Below are 20,680 nucleotides of genomic sequence, written 5' to 3'. Positions count from 1 at the left end.
TCTAACCCTGGCACTATTGACCTTTTGAGGCCATAATTCTTTGCTGTGGAGGCCACTGTGCATTGTAGGATGTTTAGCAGCACGTCTGGTCTCTACCCACTAGATGCCAGACTCTTCCACCCTAGTTGTGTCAACCAAAATTGTATCCAGACGTTGCCCAAAGTCACCCAGGAGGTAAAGTCACGCCTAGATCTCCTAATCAGAACCTTCTAGGGCCCATTGCCCTTGACCTTCTAAGTCAGAAACTTCTGGAGAAGGGCTTTGGAATCTGCAGTTTGACCAAACAACTCCCAATCCCACAGGTGAATCTCTTGCTCATTCCAGTTTAAAAACTTCTGCTAAAAAAGCCCTTGTTCTTTTGGAATCAGATCTACCCCAAATTGCTAACTATAGAGCCAACTCAGGCTTAGATATTAAAGTAATAATTACAATAATTTAGGAGTTCAAGGGGTGACACTGTTACTGTGGTCACTGTGATGGGTTTCACCAGTGTCCACTCCTCACTCCCGCCCTACCATGTACTCACTGCACGTGAGGCCTGACCTGCACGATCTGTGGCGCCTTCTGCCTACAACCTACCTGTCACTTTTGCCCTCGCTCATGGGGAATTACCAAGGGTGACCCGTCCCACAAATATTTTTCTAAACAGTTCTTTTGGGCCATAGGAAACTTTGTCCATCCTACCAGTCAGCTGCAAGATGTTATTGTCACTCTTTGCAAAGTGCTGTTTAATCATTTTTAACATCCCCGCACAGGGGGGCAAATGCTCATTTTTCCCTCTCACGTACATGGTACAAATTGTTAATTTGCTCACCCTAAATCACCCAGGCAGCCTCCACCCACTACCAGCCCCACCCAATCCCAGCCTAGTCCTTAGGCAACTGAGGCAGAGAAAACCCCACTTCATGGTTGGCTATGTCAGCAAAAGGGGTATGAGTACTAATTAATTCTAATTACCCAACACACCTTTATGGAGCTCTGTGATAGGAACCATAGCTTATTGAGTGAAAACCCCACAGTCCTGTCATTAAGGAGCCACAGTTATAGGATCAGGAGGTACAGAATTAGGCCTGGACGGAAAAGAAGACCAAGATTGCAGTAAGCTCACCTCGAATCTGCCATATTCTGCAGAAGCCCTATGCCCGTTGATCTGGCCTTTGCATTCCATTCAATAATTTAACAAATCTCTGTGTTAGGTGCCAGGTATTGCCCTGAGCACAGGAGATGCTAGAATGCATAAGATAGGATCCTTGCCTTCAGAAAACATCTGTAAAATGACATCTAAGAGACCGGGAACTAGGAAAGAGGGAGTTCAGGAGCCGGACCCAGCTTTGGAGTAGATCAGGAGGGAAATAGGCAGGAGCAGTGGACTCTGTGCTACAGAAGCTCTCCTAGATGCTCTCCAGGATTCTTCTCGAATTTTACCCCCACTCTTGCCTCTTTCTCAGTAGCTGGTTATATAGTCCGGGAGGGGGAGCTCACAATATCTTCTGCAAAAACTTTCTTTTAGCTGGCTACGAACTCATTCTTGGGCCCACACTTCTGGAGTGTTCTTTCATTAATTTGTGTTTTTTCCTACTGCTACTACTGAAGAGTATACAGCTTGGTTATCAACAAAGATTTTGGCTACCCCAGTGGATGCATAACACAGTGGTACCCGGATGCCATTCAGTGGTGTAGACATAACACTGAAAAATGCTGAAGCACATAGTGAAAAGGTTGTTATTCCCTTTCAATCTGAGGCAGTGTCCGTTTGGTGCTAGTATGTCTTTTGTGCCTATCACTTGCTTTTATTTTCAACCAAGAAACCACAGATCTCTGACTCAGAAGCTTAGGAGAGGCAAGAATATCTGGCTAGACTTTTTTTTTCTTTTTTTTAAAGGCAGACTGCCACGTGCAGCGCCTCATTTGGATGTGTCTGGAGTCTTGGAAGCTTGACTACCCTACGTTCTCCTACAAATGGACCTTGAGAGCTTGTCTGGAGGTTCTAGCAGGGGAGCTCAGCTACTCGTATACCCTTGACCGAAGAGCGGTCCTCCTCTATCGGGGAAGGTCGTCCTCTTCGACGGAGCGCACAGCTTAGGGAGGCATGCACGTGAAGCAGTGAGGGAGGAAGGGGACACCCGCCTCTGGTTAGACTTTTTTTTAATTTTTTTTTTAATTGAATTCACTTTGTTTACCTCTGTCTTAGAGAAAGATACTGCTCTCCATTTATGGTAGCAATCCATTTATGGTAGCAATCAAAAGTTTAATATAATTCATGGGTTTTAAAAATAAATATACTTAAGGAACAATAGAGAATAAACAGTGGTTCAGGTGGGATGTGAAGATGGCAAAATGTGAGGAAGGTGGTATGGGCATGTCTAGAATTTGTAAAATACTAAACCACAGACTCTGGCACTTTCGGAAACTTCTTCCAAGAGTTGGTGGCTTGGAATAACGCTATGCTTAAGTCTCCAGGGAACTTAGCATGCTAGGATCCAACCCTCAAACTCTGGGATGTGTAAAGGCATGAGCTGATTGGAATGACTCAACCATACCTTCCAGAACACTTATTCCCACACTGGCTCAACATCAAAATCACCTGGGGATTTTTTTGGTAAGATAGAGAAGCACAGGCCCCACCCCAGACTTACTAAATTAGATCCCAGGGTGGAGCCAGAAAATCTGAAAGTTCCCAGGTGATTCTGATAAGGTGCCAGGCATTGGAACCTTCCCTGTGCAAGGGCTGAATTTTGTAACAAGTGAATCAAGTTAGTAGAAGTTGCTGCATGCAAGGGACAGGCAGGGCATCTATTCTTGGATTCACTCAAAAGGGTGGTCGAGGAGCCTTTTCAGTGCACCCTTTGTGGCCCATGAATGCCCCATTAAAGCACATACCTGCTGTATTATATTTTTGGCGGGGGTGTAGTTTGCCTGTCTTACTGCTGGACTGCAACCCAATGCAATTAAAGCAAATATTCTCTGAGTGCCTACCTTACGCTAGTCACTGCTGTGATTGTTGGACACTGGGGCAGCCTGTGAAATTCTTGAGCGTCTTAGTTTCTGTCATGTCTCCCATACAAGTTTCAGGGCTTTTGCATTTACTCTTCCCTCCAGCAAGATTCCTCCCCCAGATCTGTTTTTCCCCTTTACTCTCAACTCAAACATCACTTCCTTCTGCCCACCCTATCTGTCCCACTCTGTCACTCATCCTTCATGATACTTACAACCACATGTAAGTAATTTCATGTACTTGCCTCTTTATTTTCTGTCTCCCCTAATTAAAACGTAAGTTCTATCACCTATATATCTCCAAGTCCAGTGCAGGATTGGTGTTCAGTAAAAATTTGTGGAATGATTGAATACTGAGCTAAGCATACTTGCAAGGAAGGATAAACTTGAAAAATATCTTAGGGCTTTTGTTAGATAGGGCTGTATAGCATTTCAGCCCGTGTGCCTCTTTCCAGTTGATGCTGTCCTCCCCTCCCCAACTTCCCTCCCTCTTTTCTCTTCCCTCTCTCGCACCTATTGCCTTCTTCAGATCCTCCCTTAATTACTGCCTCTTTCAGGAAGCCTTCCAGGGTGGATCCCATGTGATTCAAACTTCTCTAGTCCATATCTTCCCCAAACAAAGAGACTCAATGTAGAGTATGACTCCAAATATATGAGCATACAGGCAGACAGAATTCACCTTGAATATCAGGTAGGTTACCTTTGACAGTGGATATGAGGAGCTTCTGAGGGGCTGGCATTGTTCATAACTGGGGTGCTGGTTATGCTAGTGTGTTCAGTCTGTGAAAATTAATTCAGCAGCATGCTTCTGATTTGTGCACTTCCTTATCTGTACATAACGCTTCAATTAAAAAAAGCAGTGTTCTCAAACTTTGCAGCATATTATAATCAACTGGGGTGATTTAAAAAATCCCAATGCCCTGGTCTTACCCCAGACTCATTACATCAGTCTGTGAGGGCGGGATCCAGCCATCAGTATTTTTTAAAGCCCCCAGATGATTCCAATATGCCGCCAAGTTTGAGAGCCAGTGTACCATACGATTTTGCCCTTGAGGATATAATTCATTGCCTTGCTCTTCTGTCATTTAACTCATTCAGGATATCTCTCTTCCAATAACTGTTTTGTGAAAACTTTAAGGTAGCAATCTCTGGTTATTTCCTACCCTCCCATGACACCTGGTACAGCATCACGGTGAAGGGGAGAACTGGACAAGAGGACATGGCAGATGGATCGTGGAGAGTGACAGCAAGAGTAAAGCAGGGTGTTGTGATAGAGAGTGCAGGGGGCAGGGTCCACTCAGGGTGGGGGTCACGGAAAGCCTTTCTGAGAAGATAACATTTAAACTGAGATCTGGAAGACACAAAGCAGCCAACCAGGAGCCAAAGCCTGAAATTGGAAGAGATTTCTCTGCTTCTATAACACAAAAATGCAGCTGCCAGGTCCCAGGTTGAGAGAGCCAGCCAGCCCGGGGAAAGGGGAGCAGAAAGGAGGCAAGAGAGGTGAGTCATGGTGGGCAGGGGGGGAGTGTGCACATCATTGGTCATAATATGGAGTTTGAATTTTCTCCTTTCGGACATTGATAAATGCTAATTAATTCATTTATTTACATCCTGAAACACTCAGTCCATTAGACTGGGTTCGCTCAACCAACACAGAAGACACTACGTCTTATTGTACTTGGTGGAAATTTGCTCCCTGAAAACAGTTAAGGTGGATGACAAAGTCTGGGGATGCTCGGGCATTGGCAAGCTTGCTTCTGTGAATAAATCCTCCAGAAGTCATTAGCTTCTCTTTTTTTAAGAACTATGTTGATGTGGTTAGGTGTAGCGTTTTGCAACAGCAGTTAAGCATGATGTGTATTTTAAACAGGACAACTGCTGAGTGGGCAGGCTGGGGTACAGGAGCTGCTTGGTTGAACATATATCACATTTTCCTTGGAGGTGACTACTTGCAGATGGTGACAGTGTTTTGCTGCTGCTGAAGAATCCAGACCACGTCGCTGGCCCAGTAATCCATTGCTCAACTTCATTAACCACAGGAAGACATTAAGTGAATGTAAGGACCGGAACAGCCTGGAAACCATGTGGCGAGCAGCCTTAAGTTCTGGGCTCCGGTACATTTTATGCCACCTCAACTGTGCCTCAAGCGCTCCTCCCTGGACTCATTAGAACTGTGCGCCCAAAGGTGCCCCTCAACTTTCAGAAGCAAATAGAGTGTGATATAATTCGCTCTGAGAACACCTTTCTGTCTTATCAGGGAGCATGTCTTATCTATTACGATTAGGCATTAAGCGTCCTATTGTCCTGAAAATTTCATGAGATTCTACCCCTGCTTGCTAGGATTATGCCAAAGTGACTTGTCCTGGATGCTCTTTTTGCCCATCAATACAGCTTGTCTTTTCTCCTTAACTACTGCTGGGAAGGCCAACACAGCTAAGGAACCCACAGACGTCAAGTGGTTGAATAGTTCGGGACTGTTGCAAATCCTCTTGTGTGTCTTGAAGGATTGCGTGCCTCGCTTTTGGTTCCGCAAGAAGCACACACCCCAAGATAAAGATCTGAGAGCAAGTAGTTTATTTGGGAGATAATCCTGGAAAACTCCAGTAGGGAAGTGGGGGAGTGAATAAAGAAAAGGATGCAGGCACTAGGGGTGTGTTATCAAGCAGGTTATCACAGCGGGCAATTGCAACTTAATCCTGCTGGGGGAACGCTGGGAGTCAGTGTAGATTCTGCACGTCTGAGCTCTCCCCTCTGAAGTGTGAGAGAGCTGGCGTATCCATCTACATTCCATCCTGAGAGCTGGGATGAGGGCCTCTCCCGGCCTTCCCTGCAGGCAAAGAACCACTCCCTGCCGGCAGTTAAAGCAGAGTGTGGAGAAGTGGGCCGAGTACCAGGCGGTGTCTGTTGCACTGGAATCCCCCAAACTGGGAGCTTCACATGGGCAGGGACCAAGACTGCCTTATTCATTGCAATATCTCCACTTAGCCTAGTTCCAGGTACACAGCAGAACTTCAATAAACAGCAGACCCTCAATAACCATCCAGCGAAGGCCCAGTGTATTTGAAAGCTTCACACCATGCCTCTCTTAGCTGCTCCCTCTGTTTTAGTCCTATTGTTTATAATGTATTTAGTGCTTAGATGTCTTTTTCATTCGCTGGTTTTGTCAGTGTACTCTCTCCCCACAAGTGTGCTCACTGGAGGCAGGGGTCTCTCTCCTTGTTATATGTCTAGTAGGGGCATAGAGAAGAGTTCTCATTATTACCACAGCTCAAGCTTTTAAACAAGATGAGAGACGTGATCCAACACTTAAGTGTGTTCTTAAGCATAAGGTGGGAGCAGAACATTTGAAATTAGGATTGTCCATAGAAAATATAGGACACAGAATCACTGTGTGCTGCCCAGGTAGGCACTAGGAAAGAAAGGTAAATGTAGGTTTGAAGTCAGACAGACCTACATCTAAAAAATACTTTTACTATTTACTAAGACTATAACCTTGGGCAAGTTATATAGCCTCTCCGAACCTCGGTTTTCCTATCTGTAAAATGGGCATAATTACATCACCAATTCCATTAGGGGCTCAAAGAGGATTATGTGACCAAACATAAAATACTTAGCACAATACCTGACACGTAGAAAGTACTCCCACATTTTTAGCTTTTTCATTCTTTTTCTAGCATTTGTTGATTGACTATTGTTTACAGAGTGCTTTCAGCTGTACCAGAGGTTTAATCTAATCTGTACTAAGGGATAAAACTAAATCAGCTCAATCCTCTAATCTGCAAGGGCACCAATTTACAGAAGCCAATCAGGGAAGCTCAGGTCCTCATGCAGAAAGTACAAAGGCGGCAGGGCACAGGTCCTGGCCATTGGCAGCAGAGAGCTCCTGCCACAGCCTTCTTCCCTCCTTCAGCGTATCCTCTTTTCCCACTAAGGTTCATTAAGCACCTGCTCCATGCCAAGCCCTGGGCTGGGTGCTGGGGATGCAGCAGGGAAAAAAGGTCCTGCCTGGTTCTTAGGGAACTTAAACATCTAGGGAAAGACAGATAAATTAAACAAGTGGTAATAATAGTAGTTAACATTTACAGAGCACTTGGGCCACAAGCTATTCTAAGCACTTTAAAATATGAACTTATTAATCCTTAGAACAATTCGATGAGATAAATTGCTTTTCTTGTACCCATTTTACATGTGAAGAAACTGAGGCACAGAGAGGTTAGATAACTTACCCAAGGCTATGGAGACAACAAATGGGGAAGCCTGGATTCAAACCCTCCTGATATGGCTCTAGCTTGTATATTCATCCACCATGCATTACTCCCTCTCAGTAATGCTGCAGCCACGCAGACTTTTGTATCACAAAATGTCTAGTTACCGCATTGCTTCTCCCTGTTTATACTCCGCAGCTTAACAATTCTTAAATTTTAACCTGTGTATTGTCTCCTACAAAGTTAAAATAGATTCCTGGGCTCCATCTCGAGAAATCCAGATATAGTAGGTCTGGGGTGGGGTCTGAGAAGGTGTATTTCTAACAAGATACTGTGAATTCACAGACCACATTTTGAGTTGCAGGGTTCCAACGGGTGCTTTTTCCTCCCAGGGGACACATCACAATGTCTGGAGAGGTTTTTTGTTTATTTTATTTTATTTTTTTGCGGTACGCGGGCCTCTCACCGCTGTGGCCTCTCCCGTTGCGGAGCACAGGCTCTGGACGCGCAGGCTCAGCGGCCATGGCTCACGGGCCCAGCCGCTCCGCAGCATGTGGGATCCTCCCGGACCGGGGCACGAACCCGCGTCCCCTGCATCGGCAGGTGGACTCTCAACCACTGTGCCACCAGGGAAGCCCTGGAGAGGTTTTTGATTGTCACGATTCAGGGGTGTGCTACTGGCTTCTAGCGGGTAGAGGCCAGAGATGCTGGCAAACATCCTATAGTGCACAGGAAAGGCCCCTGCAAACAAAGACTGATCTATCCCCAAACGTTAATAAGGGCCAGGTTTGAGAACCCCAGGGTAGAGCATGGCCTCGCAAACTTTAATGTATAAAGGAATCATCTGGGGACCTGGCTTCAAATGCAGATTCTGATCAAGTGGGTGCAGAGTGCCTGGGATGCTGCACGTCTAACAAGCTCGAACTGATGATGCTAATGCTTCTGCTCCAGGGACCACACTTCGAGCGACAAAAGGTAGACTATGTCCTGCACAAGCACAGGTCTTGAATCAAAGCTCAGGGCGCAATGAACGCCTTAGAAATAAAACCCGAACATCATCCTGAATTAGTTCAGAACAAAAGTAACTGAGTTTCAATAATCCTCCTTCAACTCCCACTGTAGCAAGTTTTGCCCTTAAAGAAGGTACAGGGAGGCAGAGGGACTCAGAGAGAGGAAATCTCCATTCCTCTCCTGGACGCAGTTAGGGGCCGATTTAAAACGAGGAAGGACAGAACTTGGTCAGCACTGCTTTCCTTCAGTTCTGAAACATCAAGTAGAGTATATTGTTGCCTGGAATTGTGGCTTCTTTCCAAGAGCTGCACGTCGCATCTGCCTGACTTTCAGGTCTGCAAATGCGAGATGAAAAAGTGGCTGTTTTTAAAATGGTTGCTCTCTTGGGAAAGGGATATGGGAGAAAATGGACTCTCTGCGTCCAGCCCTCCAGAGATGGCACCCCAGCCCTTGTGATAAATGGCAGCATTAACAAGGTTTGGTTGAGAGGGGACCTACAGATTTATGACTTCCTGTCTCCGCCAGCAGATGTCATTATGGCTGACAGAACAGAAGGCCTTTCAAGAGCTAGCTGGGGTGGAGCTAGGAAGAGGGAAAAAAAATTAAATAAAAGGCAGAAGACAAAAGTAGTGTTTGCTCGTGGTGCTATTGTTGATACTGTCATTTTAGGGACACAGGGAAGTTTTACATTAAACTGAACATCTTATAATATCTTTGAGGTCCAGCTTCGAAGATTTAGGCAGGAACTCTCAAATGAAGGACAAACTTATTAGATTCACTTAGATAAGAAAACCTGCAGGGTTTCGTTCCTGGCTTATTTGTACCTTAAAAGTTCTCTGGGAAGAAGTGAACGCTGCACTGAATAAACATATATTTTACTCCGGAACATCATTTGATAGGTGTTTAAATATATTTATTTTACAAATTCAGCAGCCTGTTCTGAAATTCCTTTGATACACATAAAATTTTACCCATTTTTAAATTGTTTTATAGGGTGTCATTAGTATTTTATGGGCCAGATTTTTTGTGGTATTGAAAAATGATATAAATTTGGCATTTATCATTGGGCATCCAAACCCACATTAATAAGTACCGCTGCTTATTACTTACTTAACAATAATTACAGGTCACATTTCCACATTTCCTCTTTCTAATCCTCACCTGAAGATATACCTTCTGTAGGTAAAGGAAGCATTTTTTTTTTTCTAGCTGATTCTTTCATCTAATGGATACTTGAATGTATTCTGTGGGCTCAGGTAATCAGTGCCTCAAAGTGTGACCCAAAAGGAACAACTCTGGTGACAGATGCTAGGCTGTCTTTAGTCCTGTCATCAGCAAATTATCCCCCATCAGGACCACACGACCAATACACCTGGGCAGAAATAAAGAATCATGGAGACCTTCATGGAGGACAGCTACAAGGTCCTCTTATAAAATGAACTCATTTCAAGCCAAAACTTGATCCAGAGACTTCTTCTATAATTAATCAATAGCTATGATGTTAATGCATATGTGGTAGCGAGTATCTGATTTTGGCAATGACACCGTAGGTATGGAAATGGCCACCCCGCAGTCCCTTTTGCGAACCACTCTGGAGTGGCAGTATGCTGGTCTGCTTAAAACCCGGGCTCTGGAGACTCACTCTCTGAATTCTTTTTCTGGCTCTTTCATTCACTACCTGTGTTATTCTGGGCAAGTTACTTAAGCTGTTTTGTCACCTGTAAAAGATGGACAAAAATAGCACCATTGTCTTAGCATTTTTTTAAATGAAGATCTAATGCAATGATCATGAAGTGATTAGCCAAGTGCCTGGCCCAGGGTAGGAGTTCACTAAATTAGCTATTGTTGTAATGATTAATGTTCAAATACATTCCCTCTTCACTATTTCTCAGGTAGATGTGTAGAGACATAGACTAGTTCACTGGCCACCCGGAAAAGAAATCCAACAATAACAAAATAACAATAACGTTGATTGTAGCTGTCATGTATTGAGTGCGTGAGAAGCGCCAGACACTGTGCTAAGTGCTTTACGTACAAAACCTATTGATTTTAATCCTTAAAACAACCTTACGAGGACAAGTTATATTACTCCCATTTTACATATGTTAAATGTAATCTTGTTAAAACACAGATTGCTGACTCCTTTCCCTAGAGTATCCGATTCAGTAGGTTTGGGGTGGGGGCCCCAAGATTTTTATTCAAAAAATTCCCAGGTGATGTTGCTGCTGTTGATCTGGGGACCACATCTGAGAACCACTGGTTTCAGTAACTTGTTCAAGGTTACATACACAGTGAGTAAGTGGCAGAGTGGATTTTCAAATTTAAAAATTTGAATATTTAAAAAATGTATTCTTAACAGATATCTATGTTACTTAAAAGTTCCTTACATCAGACTTTTGAATTAATGGTTGATGGTTGAATTCACAGAGCATAATGTTCAGAGAGCTGCTTGTTTGAATTAAATATTCTCTTCCATGATGCTCCTCACGGTGCAAAATAGTTTGCAATTCCCTAGAAGGGGAACATTTCAGGAATATTTCAAAAGGAGCAGTTCTTATACCATCCCCACACAACCACTGTTGAGATCCACAGCAGTCCTGCTGGGGTGGAAGAGAATGCAAGGCCTGTGACCCACCCCAGCTGGAGAATTCATTAGAAGTTCCAAGATGGAGCCCAGCCGAGCAAGCTACACCTGGATGCCATCTGTTTCTGAAAGACACTGTATTTCCTCATTCCCCAACCTGGAAGGGATCTCGAAACACAGCCTACTGGACACCCAAGGACCCTGGCGATGTCTCCATTGAATGTCTAAGATATAGATTTCTCCACAGTCCAGGTGAGCCTCTTAAAACCAGTCAGCCCAGGGGACCATTGGTATAAGCTGCATTGCGGAATAAGAACAGGGATGTGCTCTGGCCCACACTGGAGGGTTTGGGAACGTAGGAGAGAGACCTCAAGAAGCGCCTGGCCAGAGATGTGAATGGAGACAGAGGACTGAAGGTGGAGAGCCAGGATAACATCCCAGGTCCCTTAGTGGGCACAGTAATGCAACAAAGGGTCATTAGTATCTTCCTCATTTCACTGCAATTGAAAAGAACTGGAATTCAAATACATAGACAAGATGCACTTCAAGAAATGGAAGCACTCAAGGACTTGAGAAGACAGATGAGCTGAGGAAAACAAGTAGTGACATTGACAGAGGCAAAAGATGGTTACTGGAAGATCAGGAATTCCTATTGCCATGATCAGGAAGGAAGAATAGGGAAGACCTTGGACTTGCTTTCAGGAGACTGGGATTCTACTGCTAGCTCTGTAGAGAGTAGATCAGCTGGTCCTTGAGGACCCTTCCTTTCTGACACAGGACGATGCTATTTATTCATATATTCACTCATTCATTCATTCAACAAATATTTGCTGAGCACATCTTATGGACCAGGGGCTGTTAGAGACTGGCCTATGCTCTTTTGTTTCTGGCAGCACCTGCTGAAGCTTAATGCTCATTCTGGTTGTATGACCTTGGGACTTGCACTCAACTCTGGATCAATCACTAAAGTCAGGGGGATGGAATATTGCTGATCCCGGGACAGATGCTCTCTTTGTGGGTAGGGCTGCCACCTGCCTCACTTCAATCACATTGTTTTAGAGACTTGGTTCTTAAAAGAAAAATTAAGGAGTTGTTACCAGAAAGGTGGCACATGGATGTTGGACAATCGAAACCCATAAAAATTCACAGTAATACCTAACCTTCTATTTTTGTGCCTCACTTTCCCCATCTGTAAAATGAAGAGGTTAAGATAAAGTGAAGTCCACACATTTTTACTACAAAGGACCCCTTACTTTCTGTCATCTGTTGCCCACCGTGGGGACCAAATTAAATTTGAAAGATTTTGTCTATCATATATCCATTCATCCATCAATACATCCATCTGCCATTTGACATGTTTTTATTGAATATCCACTAGTTTCCTGTCTTGTTCTAGCACTGGGATTATAGCAATTGTAGTTTGCACAACCCTGGGGCCTCTGTATCAAACCTAGACTCATTTGTATTAGATAATTCAAATCTCCATTGTTTAAGCCACAGTTAGAAGTATTCTGCTACTTGCAGTTAAAAGCATTCCTAATTGATAAATCAGATCCAACAGAGGCTCCCTAAGCAGCTTTTAGTATGAAGATGTCCAGTGAATAGATAATTTCAAGTGTCACAAGAGTCCTGAAGAGGAGTACAGGAGCTTAAATCTGGGAGAACTAATCATTTTTTTAAAAAATGCTTTTAACAAGCAATGACATTTTTCTACCATGTTAGAGAATTAGATCAGTTTGGCAAAATTTTTCTTAAAGGACCACACAGTAAATATTTTTGCTTTGCTGGCCATATTGGCCTCTGTTACAACTACTCAACTTTGCTGTTGTAGTACAAAAGAAGCCTCAAATGATATGTAAATAAATGGGCGTGGCTGTGTGTCAATAAAACTTTATTTACAAAAAAAGGCAGCTGGCTAGATTGGCCCTTGGTCCATAATTTACTGACTCCTGAATTAGGTACACACATTGAGTATGCAATAAAGAACAGGCAATCAAAAATAGTTTATAATATACTTATTAAAATATGGCAAATTTCTCAAAATTCTGCTTTTCAGATTCCCAGGGCCAAGTCTTTAAGCTCACACATTCTGTGACTCAGTGATTCCTCTACCATGCCTTCCCCTTCTCGCACAGAAGTGAATTGAGCGGTGGGTCAGCTGGAGAGCTGCCCAAAGTACTAATCTCTAACAAGTTTAGAAACACTAATGGAAGAAGTTGGAAAAATATACATTTCCCCTTCTCTGATAAAAAGATATAGCGCTGTAAGGTAAAAAAGGCAAAGATACAAAAACATAACATTTATTAGCCCTGGAATATTTTTGCTGAGGATTTTTGTAGCTAACATACACAGCATTTGTAGTCAGCTCAAAGATGGCAGTTGTGGTTAGCAGAAATTCCAGAACCACGTAATGTGTGGTGTGCTGTGATTTACAAGAGATGTGATTTATATTGTGAATATTAAACCTTTTAATATACCTCCCAAGAAGTTGCTTGGTTCAGAAAAGTCACAAAAGAATGCCAAAGGAAAACCAGAACTGCAGAAAAGTTGGAAATATTTTGTCTTACTTTTTAAAAGAATATTGACTCTGTTTCAACTAATGTAAGTAAATCGTACTGATTCTGAAAAAAAAAAGTCTTACAGGAAAATCAGATTCTCTCCACCCTCAGTGCCTATATCTTGGGCAAAATTTGAAAGGACAGTGGATTGACAAGTCACTGGATTATTAGTGCATGTGGCTCTCATTATATTAAGGCCCACAAACTTAACTGCCTGTTGTATCCAGGAAGGTAACGGAACAAAACATATTGGATCTGAGGCAACAGGGAATGGTGGGGACTGAGGCAGACTGGAGAGCTTATGACCTGTCTAAAGGTGGCAACCACTATACAAAACCACTGTAGACTCCAGTCTATTGTTTTCCCCCTTAGGAAAGATCTCAAGATCTTTATAAGAAGATGGTAATCTAAACTTTTATGTAAAAAGTTCCCTACTGTAGAAATTTTGTGCCAACCAAGTAAAACATATTGGTGGTTCAATCATGCCTTAAACTGTAAGCCTCTCTCTCCCTTTCTCTTGCAAACACACACATGCACACATAAACACACGCACAAGCACCCTCTTCTAGACAAGAAACACTCCTTCAACCACTATAGTCAGGAGACGCCCGACGATGCTAAAGTATAGCTGTGCACCTTAGTTGATCCGATTTCTCAACTCTGCCTTCCCAGACAAGATGAATTGTTGGAGAACATGGCATCCCTTCCCGTATCTCAGGCTATGGATCTATCAGTGTCCCTATTTATGGAGAGGAGAGAGAGAGTGATAATTTATACATACATTTGTTTTGTAAAAATTATACTCCCATCCTCTAATTGGCTTGAGTCCCCCAGAATATCACTTCTCTGTGATAAATAATGTGTCTGGGAGGGGAAATGCTAAATCGTCTAAGAATTTCAAATTTTTATATTGCCGCTTGTAACAAACTGTGTCAACCACTGAGCCATGCAGTTTTTTCCCCTTCTCAAAAATGTCACAAAAAGAAAAGTGATCACAACAGTTGACACATGCCAAACACATATGTCAAATAAACAACATGGAAAGAGTTGCAATTGAAGTACCACCCCTGTAAAGAAACACAGTATTTAATCTGATTTTAATTGAAATGTTGCAAGTCGATACCTTTTGTTTAGTCAGGACACAAAGCAGATATAAAGGAGGGTAGTGGCAATAATCCTACTCCAGACACTTTGAACGTTGGAACTTCTGAGCCACTTTGGGGAGGAAAAAAATACTACACTTACTAATATTAAAGAAATATTATTGCATTTAGTGGAGAAAATGCTCCCAAGATGGTAATGAATAAGATAATACAGACGTCCCTCAGTACCCATAGGGGATTGGTTCCAGGATTCCAGCAGATACCCGAATCCCAAAATGCTCAAGTCCTTTATATAAAATGACATAGTACAGTCGGCTCTCCAGATCTGCAGGCTCCCCATCTGTGGATTCAACCAACCAAGGGGAATCGGATGCAGTATCTATGGATCTGAAGGGCCAACTCCACTGCCAATTTAGTGCAGTTCAAAATTGAGCTGCCTTATGCTTCAGGAAGATACTTTTGGGCAATCAGTAGTTAAACAAAGAAACTGAATAGCTTGGTGTGGTGGACCCCAGTGGTTTTTCCTACCTAACTTCTGTTCATCTTCCTCTTTCAGATGACACCATTTGCAGTATAATTCTCTCCCATGATCAGCCATCCATTTTTGTGATATTGATCCTTCCCCCAGCTTCAGGGGCTGGACTCTGACTGGCTAAAGCCAACGATCCTATTCTATCTCATCCCTCTGGCTCCCATGGTTTGATTTGTGATGGAAGAAACCCAGTCAAAACCAATAAAATCTGTGGAGAAGTTTTCTAGGGCTTCTGGGACAAAAGAAGTGTCTCAACTTTTTGAGATCCACCTGCGGTCTGTGTGGTATGAAGATACAAAGACATGAACAACTTTTTTGCTACTAAAACAGAAGACCGTGGAACTGCCAACAGGAATTCATTTGAAGCCTGAAGAAGTAGCTGATTCTGTGGAAGACAGAGAGGAAATACGGAAGGGAACAAAGCTGGTCCTAGATGGCACTAGGTCAAACTGTACCTGAAGCTAACCCTGCCCCTGGTCTTTTCAGCGATGCAAATTTATCTGTTCCTTCATTCTTTTTTTAAAATATACTTTAAATTAATTAATTAATTTATTTATTTTTGACTGCGTTGGGTCTTCGTTGCTGTGTGCGGTCTTTCTCTAGTTGCGGCGAGTGGGGGCTACTCTTCGTTGCGGTGCACGGGCTTCTCATTACGGTGGCTTCTCTATGGAGCATGGGCTCTAGGCACGCAGGCTTCAGTAGTTGTGGCATGTGGGCTCAGTAATTATGGCGCATGGGCCTAGTTGCTCCACGGCATGTGGGATCTTCTTGGACCATGGCTCGAACCTGTGTCCACTGCATTGGCAGGCAGATTCTTAACCACTGCAACACCAGGGAAGTCCAACATTCCTTCATTCTTCAAGCCAGTTTTTGATTTCCAGTCATTTTCAATGGAAAGATTCCTAACTCACCATTTGGTTTTGTCAGGTTGATGATGACATATTAATACCTTTTCAATGAGTTATGCTGGGAAAATGGGGTCATACTGTGGGTTTCTGCTTCACTGTTTTGTTTAGTATGTTGTTTTTGATTGGAATGAATACCTTCTTAAATGATTTTCTTACTAGTCTCCTGTTCACACTTTATAACACAGATCAGGTACCACTTCCCTATGAATTCATTACTGAGTGAGAATTACAAACCCTGGAGTTTCAGATCTACTGAGGCTGCCCCAAGTACTGGTTAAGCGCATGTGTGTTACATTAGACAAACATGATTTTGAACCCTGGCCCTGTAATTTACCAGCTGTGTGACTTTGGATAATTCACCTAAATCCTCTAAAACACTTTGCCCAATCTGTAAAAATGCTGTTAATAACAGCATCTTACCTCAGACAACTCTTGTGAAGAGGAAATAATTCATGGTGCGTGACACAGAATAAATGCTCAATAAATGCTGGTTACTATCTATTGTTGTTAGTTTCGTCATACTTATCAAGAAATCCACCATGTAGAAAGAGACCAGTAAATCTAATCTGCAGTTACCAGCCCAATAAATATTGGCTACATGAGTAATTAAAAAGTTGATGAATAGATGGTAGAATGAATACATGAGTGAATTAAAACATAATAATGAAAAAAATGAATGAATGGGAACTGGAAACTGAGAAGTAAGACCGCAAGTAGAAGGGCTGGGCCAGGGGATATGATGGAGGAGGAAAGAGTGGAAGGACACTCTATGCTTTACGGAAATGCCCTTCCCATGATCTGTGTTCCCATCAGGTAGAATGTTCTGCAATGCTGCTCCCTTCCTACGCTCATTACTGCAGGTCATCTGTTGGGAGCTTTTTGATGGGCAGCTCTACAGACAGCATTAAGCAGCACTTATGGCCAAAGTCATCATACTCTGTTGAGCTCTGTGTTTAGGGTGTCCACATCATTTTTTTTCCTTTTCCATGGGTTCTAGTCAGTGCACAGATGGAATTTGGCATAGATGGCTTAATTCCTTCTAATAGCTCCCCATAGCCTCTGAGATAAAAGTCAAAGGACCTCAACACCCAAAAGGCCAGTAGGAATAAGTAGGATAATGTGGACATTCACTGAGTACTTACTTTAGTCCAGGCCTAAAGACTTGGCCAGAGCAAGGGAGCTCACCATCCTGAATGGAGTACCTTATCCAGCCTTTACAATTGTTTGTGGCAGCTACACTCATTAGCTCAACTTCGCTGATGCAGTAGCAGAGATACATAAAAACTGTGTTGTTGCATGTTCAATATCACAGGGCTAGGAAGTGGCATGGACAGTATTTTATCCCAGGCAGGCCATACCCGGAATCTCTGTGCAGAGGGCTTTAGACTTCATTACACTCTACCTTGTGTCAGTTCCTAGAGCATTTGAAGCTATAAACTGAGTTGCCCTTCTGCTTCCTTCAGAACTCTCAAAAATGAACTCTACAGAAATGAGTTTCTTGAAATAAAATTCTTCAGATGTGGACACATTAGAGATACTTTGAGATAATTTTAAGAGCTCATATTTATAGATTTTTTTAAAAGAATTTTTTAAAAAGTTCCCTATCTTATTCTATTGATCCTTAATAGCCAGTAGACAGACACTTGGACTCCTATTTGGACTCGGACTTCAAGGGTCCATATAGCATTCTTGGTGCAAGACATCTGAACTACCAGTCTGGTCCTCACAGCCAAGTGTGGCTGGGCTGGCTTTAGCTGGAATTCTGTTTTCAACACACTTTCATGTCAAACTGGCCAAGGAGCTATGCCATTTGCAGGGTCCCAGCCCCCAGCTTCACAGAGCAGAGCTCAGAGAAGGGATTTGGAGCTCAGAAACAATAGCTTAATAACTAGCACACTGGTAACTCAGAGAAGTTCTCTTAATTCTGGGAGCAGGCTGCAATCCACAGGGATGGGTCTTGGGCAGCCATGTTTGTATTACGTGTATTTGTCCTCCATTGGCTGGAGCGCGAACACCTGACTCAAGTGAGCCAATCACATTCTGTTTCCCCAGAACGGGCACTGACAGATGGTAAGTTAGATTCTGTCACTGAACCCAAATCATATAACATCTGGGACAGCCATATTCCACCAAACAGATTAAGCGCAGAGAAAAAACTCTCTGTAGTGATCATAGTCTAGAGTAAAGAAAGTGAAGCAGAAATTAAATGAAAGGAGAGAGAGAGAAGGAGAGAGAGAGAGAGAGGGAGGGAACCCTGATGGCTTTCTAGGTCTTGAATTCAGTCTCTCTCCGAGAGCTGGCTGTACTCCAGTTTCGTGTGTTCTCTGAGACATCCCTACCCTTACAAAACATAACTGGCCATTTTGCACCAGCTTAATAAGTTGGTTTCTATTACTCACCCCCTAAGAGTGCAGATTAATAGGACTACCAATTCTTTTTACTGCTCAGAGCAAGATTCAAATTCTTTTTGAGAGAATGTAGCTCACATATAACACAATAAATAACTTATTGGTCAAAAAGATGGTTGGCCAACGTCCTTGAAAAAAGGAAAGAAATGGGCAGAGTTATTTACTCAATGTTATTAGCAACAGGTGACTATCAACATTTCTGAGTTGTCTCTCAGCTTCTAATTTCCTTAAAAATTTTTTCCTTATAATTGGTAATTTTAAGAAAAATAATGGTAGTGGTCAAGGAAACTAGAGGAGGCAGAAAGGCAGAAATCAGGAGAAAAACTAACCGTAAGTCAAGAAGACAAATGGCCATTTTGATGAGAATAAGACACACTTCCAGGAAATGTCTTACCTTGTATAGGATATGATAATGTTGCCTCCAGTGACAGCCTAACCCAATGGCTAATATGAGAAGGAAAGTATGAAGTGGGAGAAGGAGAGAGTGTTCTCTCATTGTCAGAGAGGGAAACTCAACTCAAACGAGCTTAACAGAAGAGTAAAAAAACGCTTTTCCACTTGGATCTAAGAAGAGCATGGCTAGTGCAAGCTTTAGGCATGGCTGGATCCCGGTACTTGAATGATGCCACCAGGAATCATTCTTTGTACCTCTTGGTTCTACTTTTACTTGTGCTGGCTTCACTCCCAAGCAGATTTTTATACATATAAGGTTGCCAGATTTAGCAAATAAGAATGCAAGACACCCAGATAAATTTGAACTTCAGATAAACAACAAATATGTTTTCTTTTTAGTTTAAGTATATCCCATGCAATATTTGGGACACATTTATACTATAAAGTTGTTCATTTATTTGAGGGCTTCCCTGGTGGCGCAGTGGTTGAGAGTCCGCCTGCCGATGCAGGGGACACGGGTTCGTGTCCCTGTCCGGGAAGATCCCACCTGCCGCAGAGCTGCTAGGTCCGTGAGCCATGGCCGCTAAGCCTGCGTGTCCGGAGCCTGTGCTCCACAACGGGAGAGGCCACAACAGTGAGAGGCCTGTGTACCGCCAAAAAAAAAAAAAAAAGTTGTTCATTTATTTGAAATTCAAATTTAATGGGGAATCCTGTATTTTATCTGTCAACCCTCCTCCTATGAGGTGGCAAAGATGGCCACCAGCACTTCTAGACTTCTGTTCTATTAATGTAGCAGTCTCAGTGAAAAGGAGGCTTCTTTTCTAAAATTCAAATATATAGAAGTCCCAGGGTTCTGTCCCATTGAAACAATCCATGAACCAATCACTGTGGCTTAAGAAATGGAATAACGGGATGGGCCAGGCACGGTCTGTGGCATGACAATGGAAAAGATGTGGCAAAATAATAGTTGTCCATGAAAAAAAAATTACACAGACTTATAAGTGGTTGGAATGGAATATAGAAATGATTTTAGTTCAAGCTCCTCATTTAGCAGATGCAAAGGTGGAGCCTAAAGAGCTCCTTTATCTTCTTCAGACAGCACAGTCATGGGGGAATCTGGGCTGAACACCCACCTCCCACTTCCTCACCATCCAGGGCTCTTCCCATGTACCCCTGTGGCCATCGCCATTCTGATATCCACTGGAAAAATCATTTAGCACCCATGAGGCCTTGCCCTCTCTCTCTTCTCTGTATACAAAGTGAACAGGTAAAAAGGAAATGCTTGTCAAAACGAATCTCTATTTGGTTTTCTCCATCTATGGGACAATTTCTGTAACACGTCAATCACTTTGTTGCGAAATAGCCCCTCCAACATACAATCCACGTTTTCCGATGACACCAGTCTGTCAGTCACTCACTAAATCAAAGCCAAATTTCATGCCAAGCAAAGACCAGGTTGTCAATTACTTTGTCTGCCACACATGCACCAGAATCACCTGACAGCTACGACTTTCTATTCTCAAATGGACTGGGTCTTGTTTGTATCTCCTAATTGAGTTCCTTTTTAGACTGGTAGCTTAGCAACTAATAAGTTATTTTTCTGCGACAACTGGCCTAAATTTCATAGCTTTCTTGACCATTGCCACTTGTTAGAAAATTGTTTCCCCTCAAGTGGCTAAACAGCAAATGTAAGATGTATTTAATACTGAATTGTTCTATTGTTTCTAATTATAAGCATTTTCCTACTGTTTAAAAGTAAACACAGGATATGTTGTCAAATAGACATAACTTTAAATAACTGTAAGAAGTCGTGGCATTTTGTTCCAAAGTCTCAAATTCTCCATTATTGGTAGCACTAGATATTAGAAGAGGCCGATAAGATAAATAGCCAGCACTTATTAGGTTGTAAATTACTTCACAGGCAGCTGCTGTGAGCGAGCCACTAGGAGGTTATGTACAGAATATAACAAGTGTTCTCATCCTG

The sequence above is a fragment of the Pseudorca crassidens genome, chromosome 15 (assembly GCF_039906515.1).
Source record: "Pseudorca crassidens isolate mPseCra1 chromosome 15, mPseCra1.hap1, whole genome shotgun sequence".
NCBI classification, from domain to species: Eukaryota; Metazoa; Chordata; class Mammalia; order Artiodactyla; family Delphinidae; genus Pseudorca; species Pseudorca crassidens.
Note: the sequence above shows the minus strand (reverse complement) of the source record.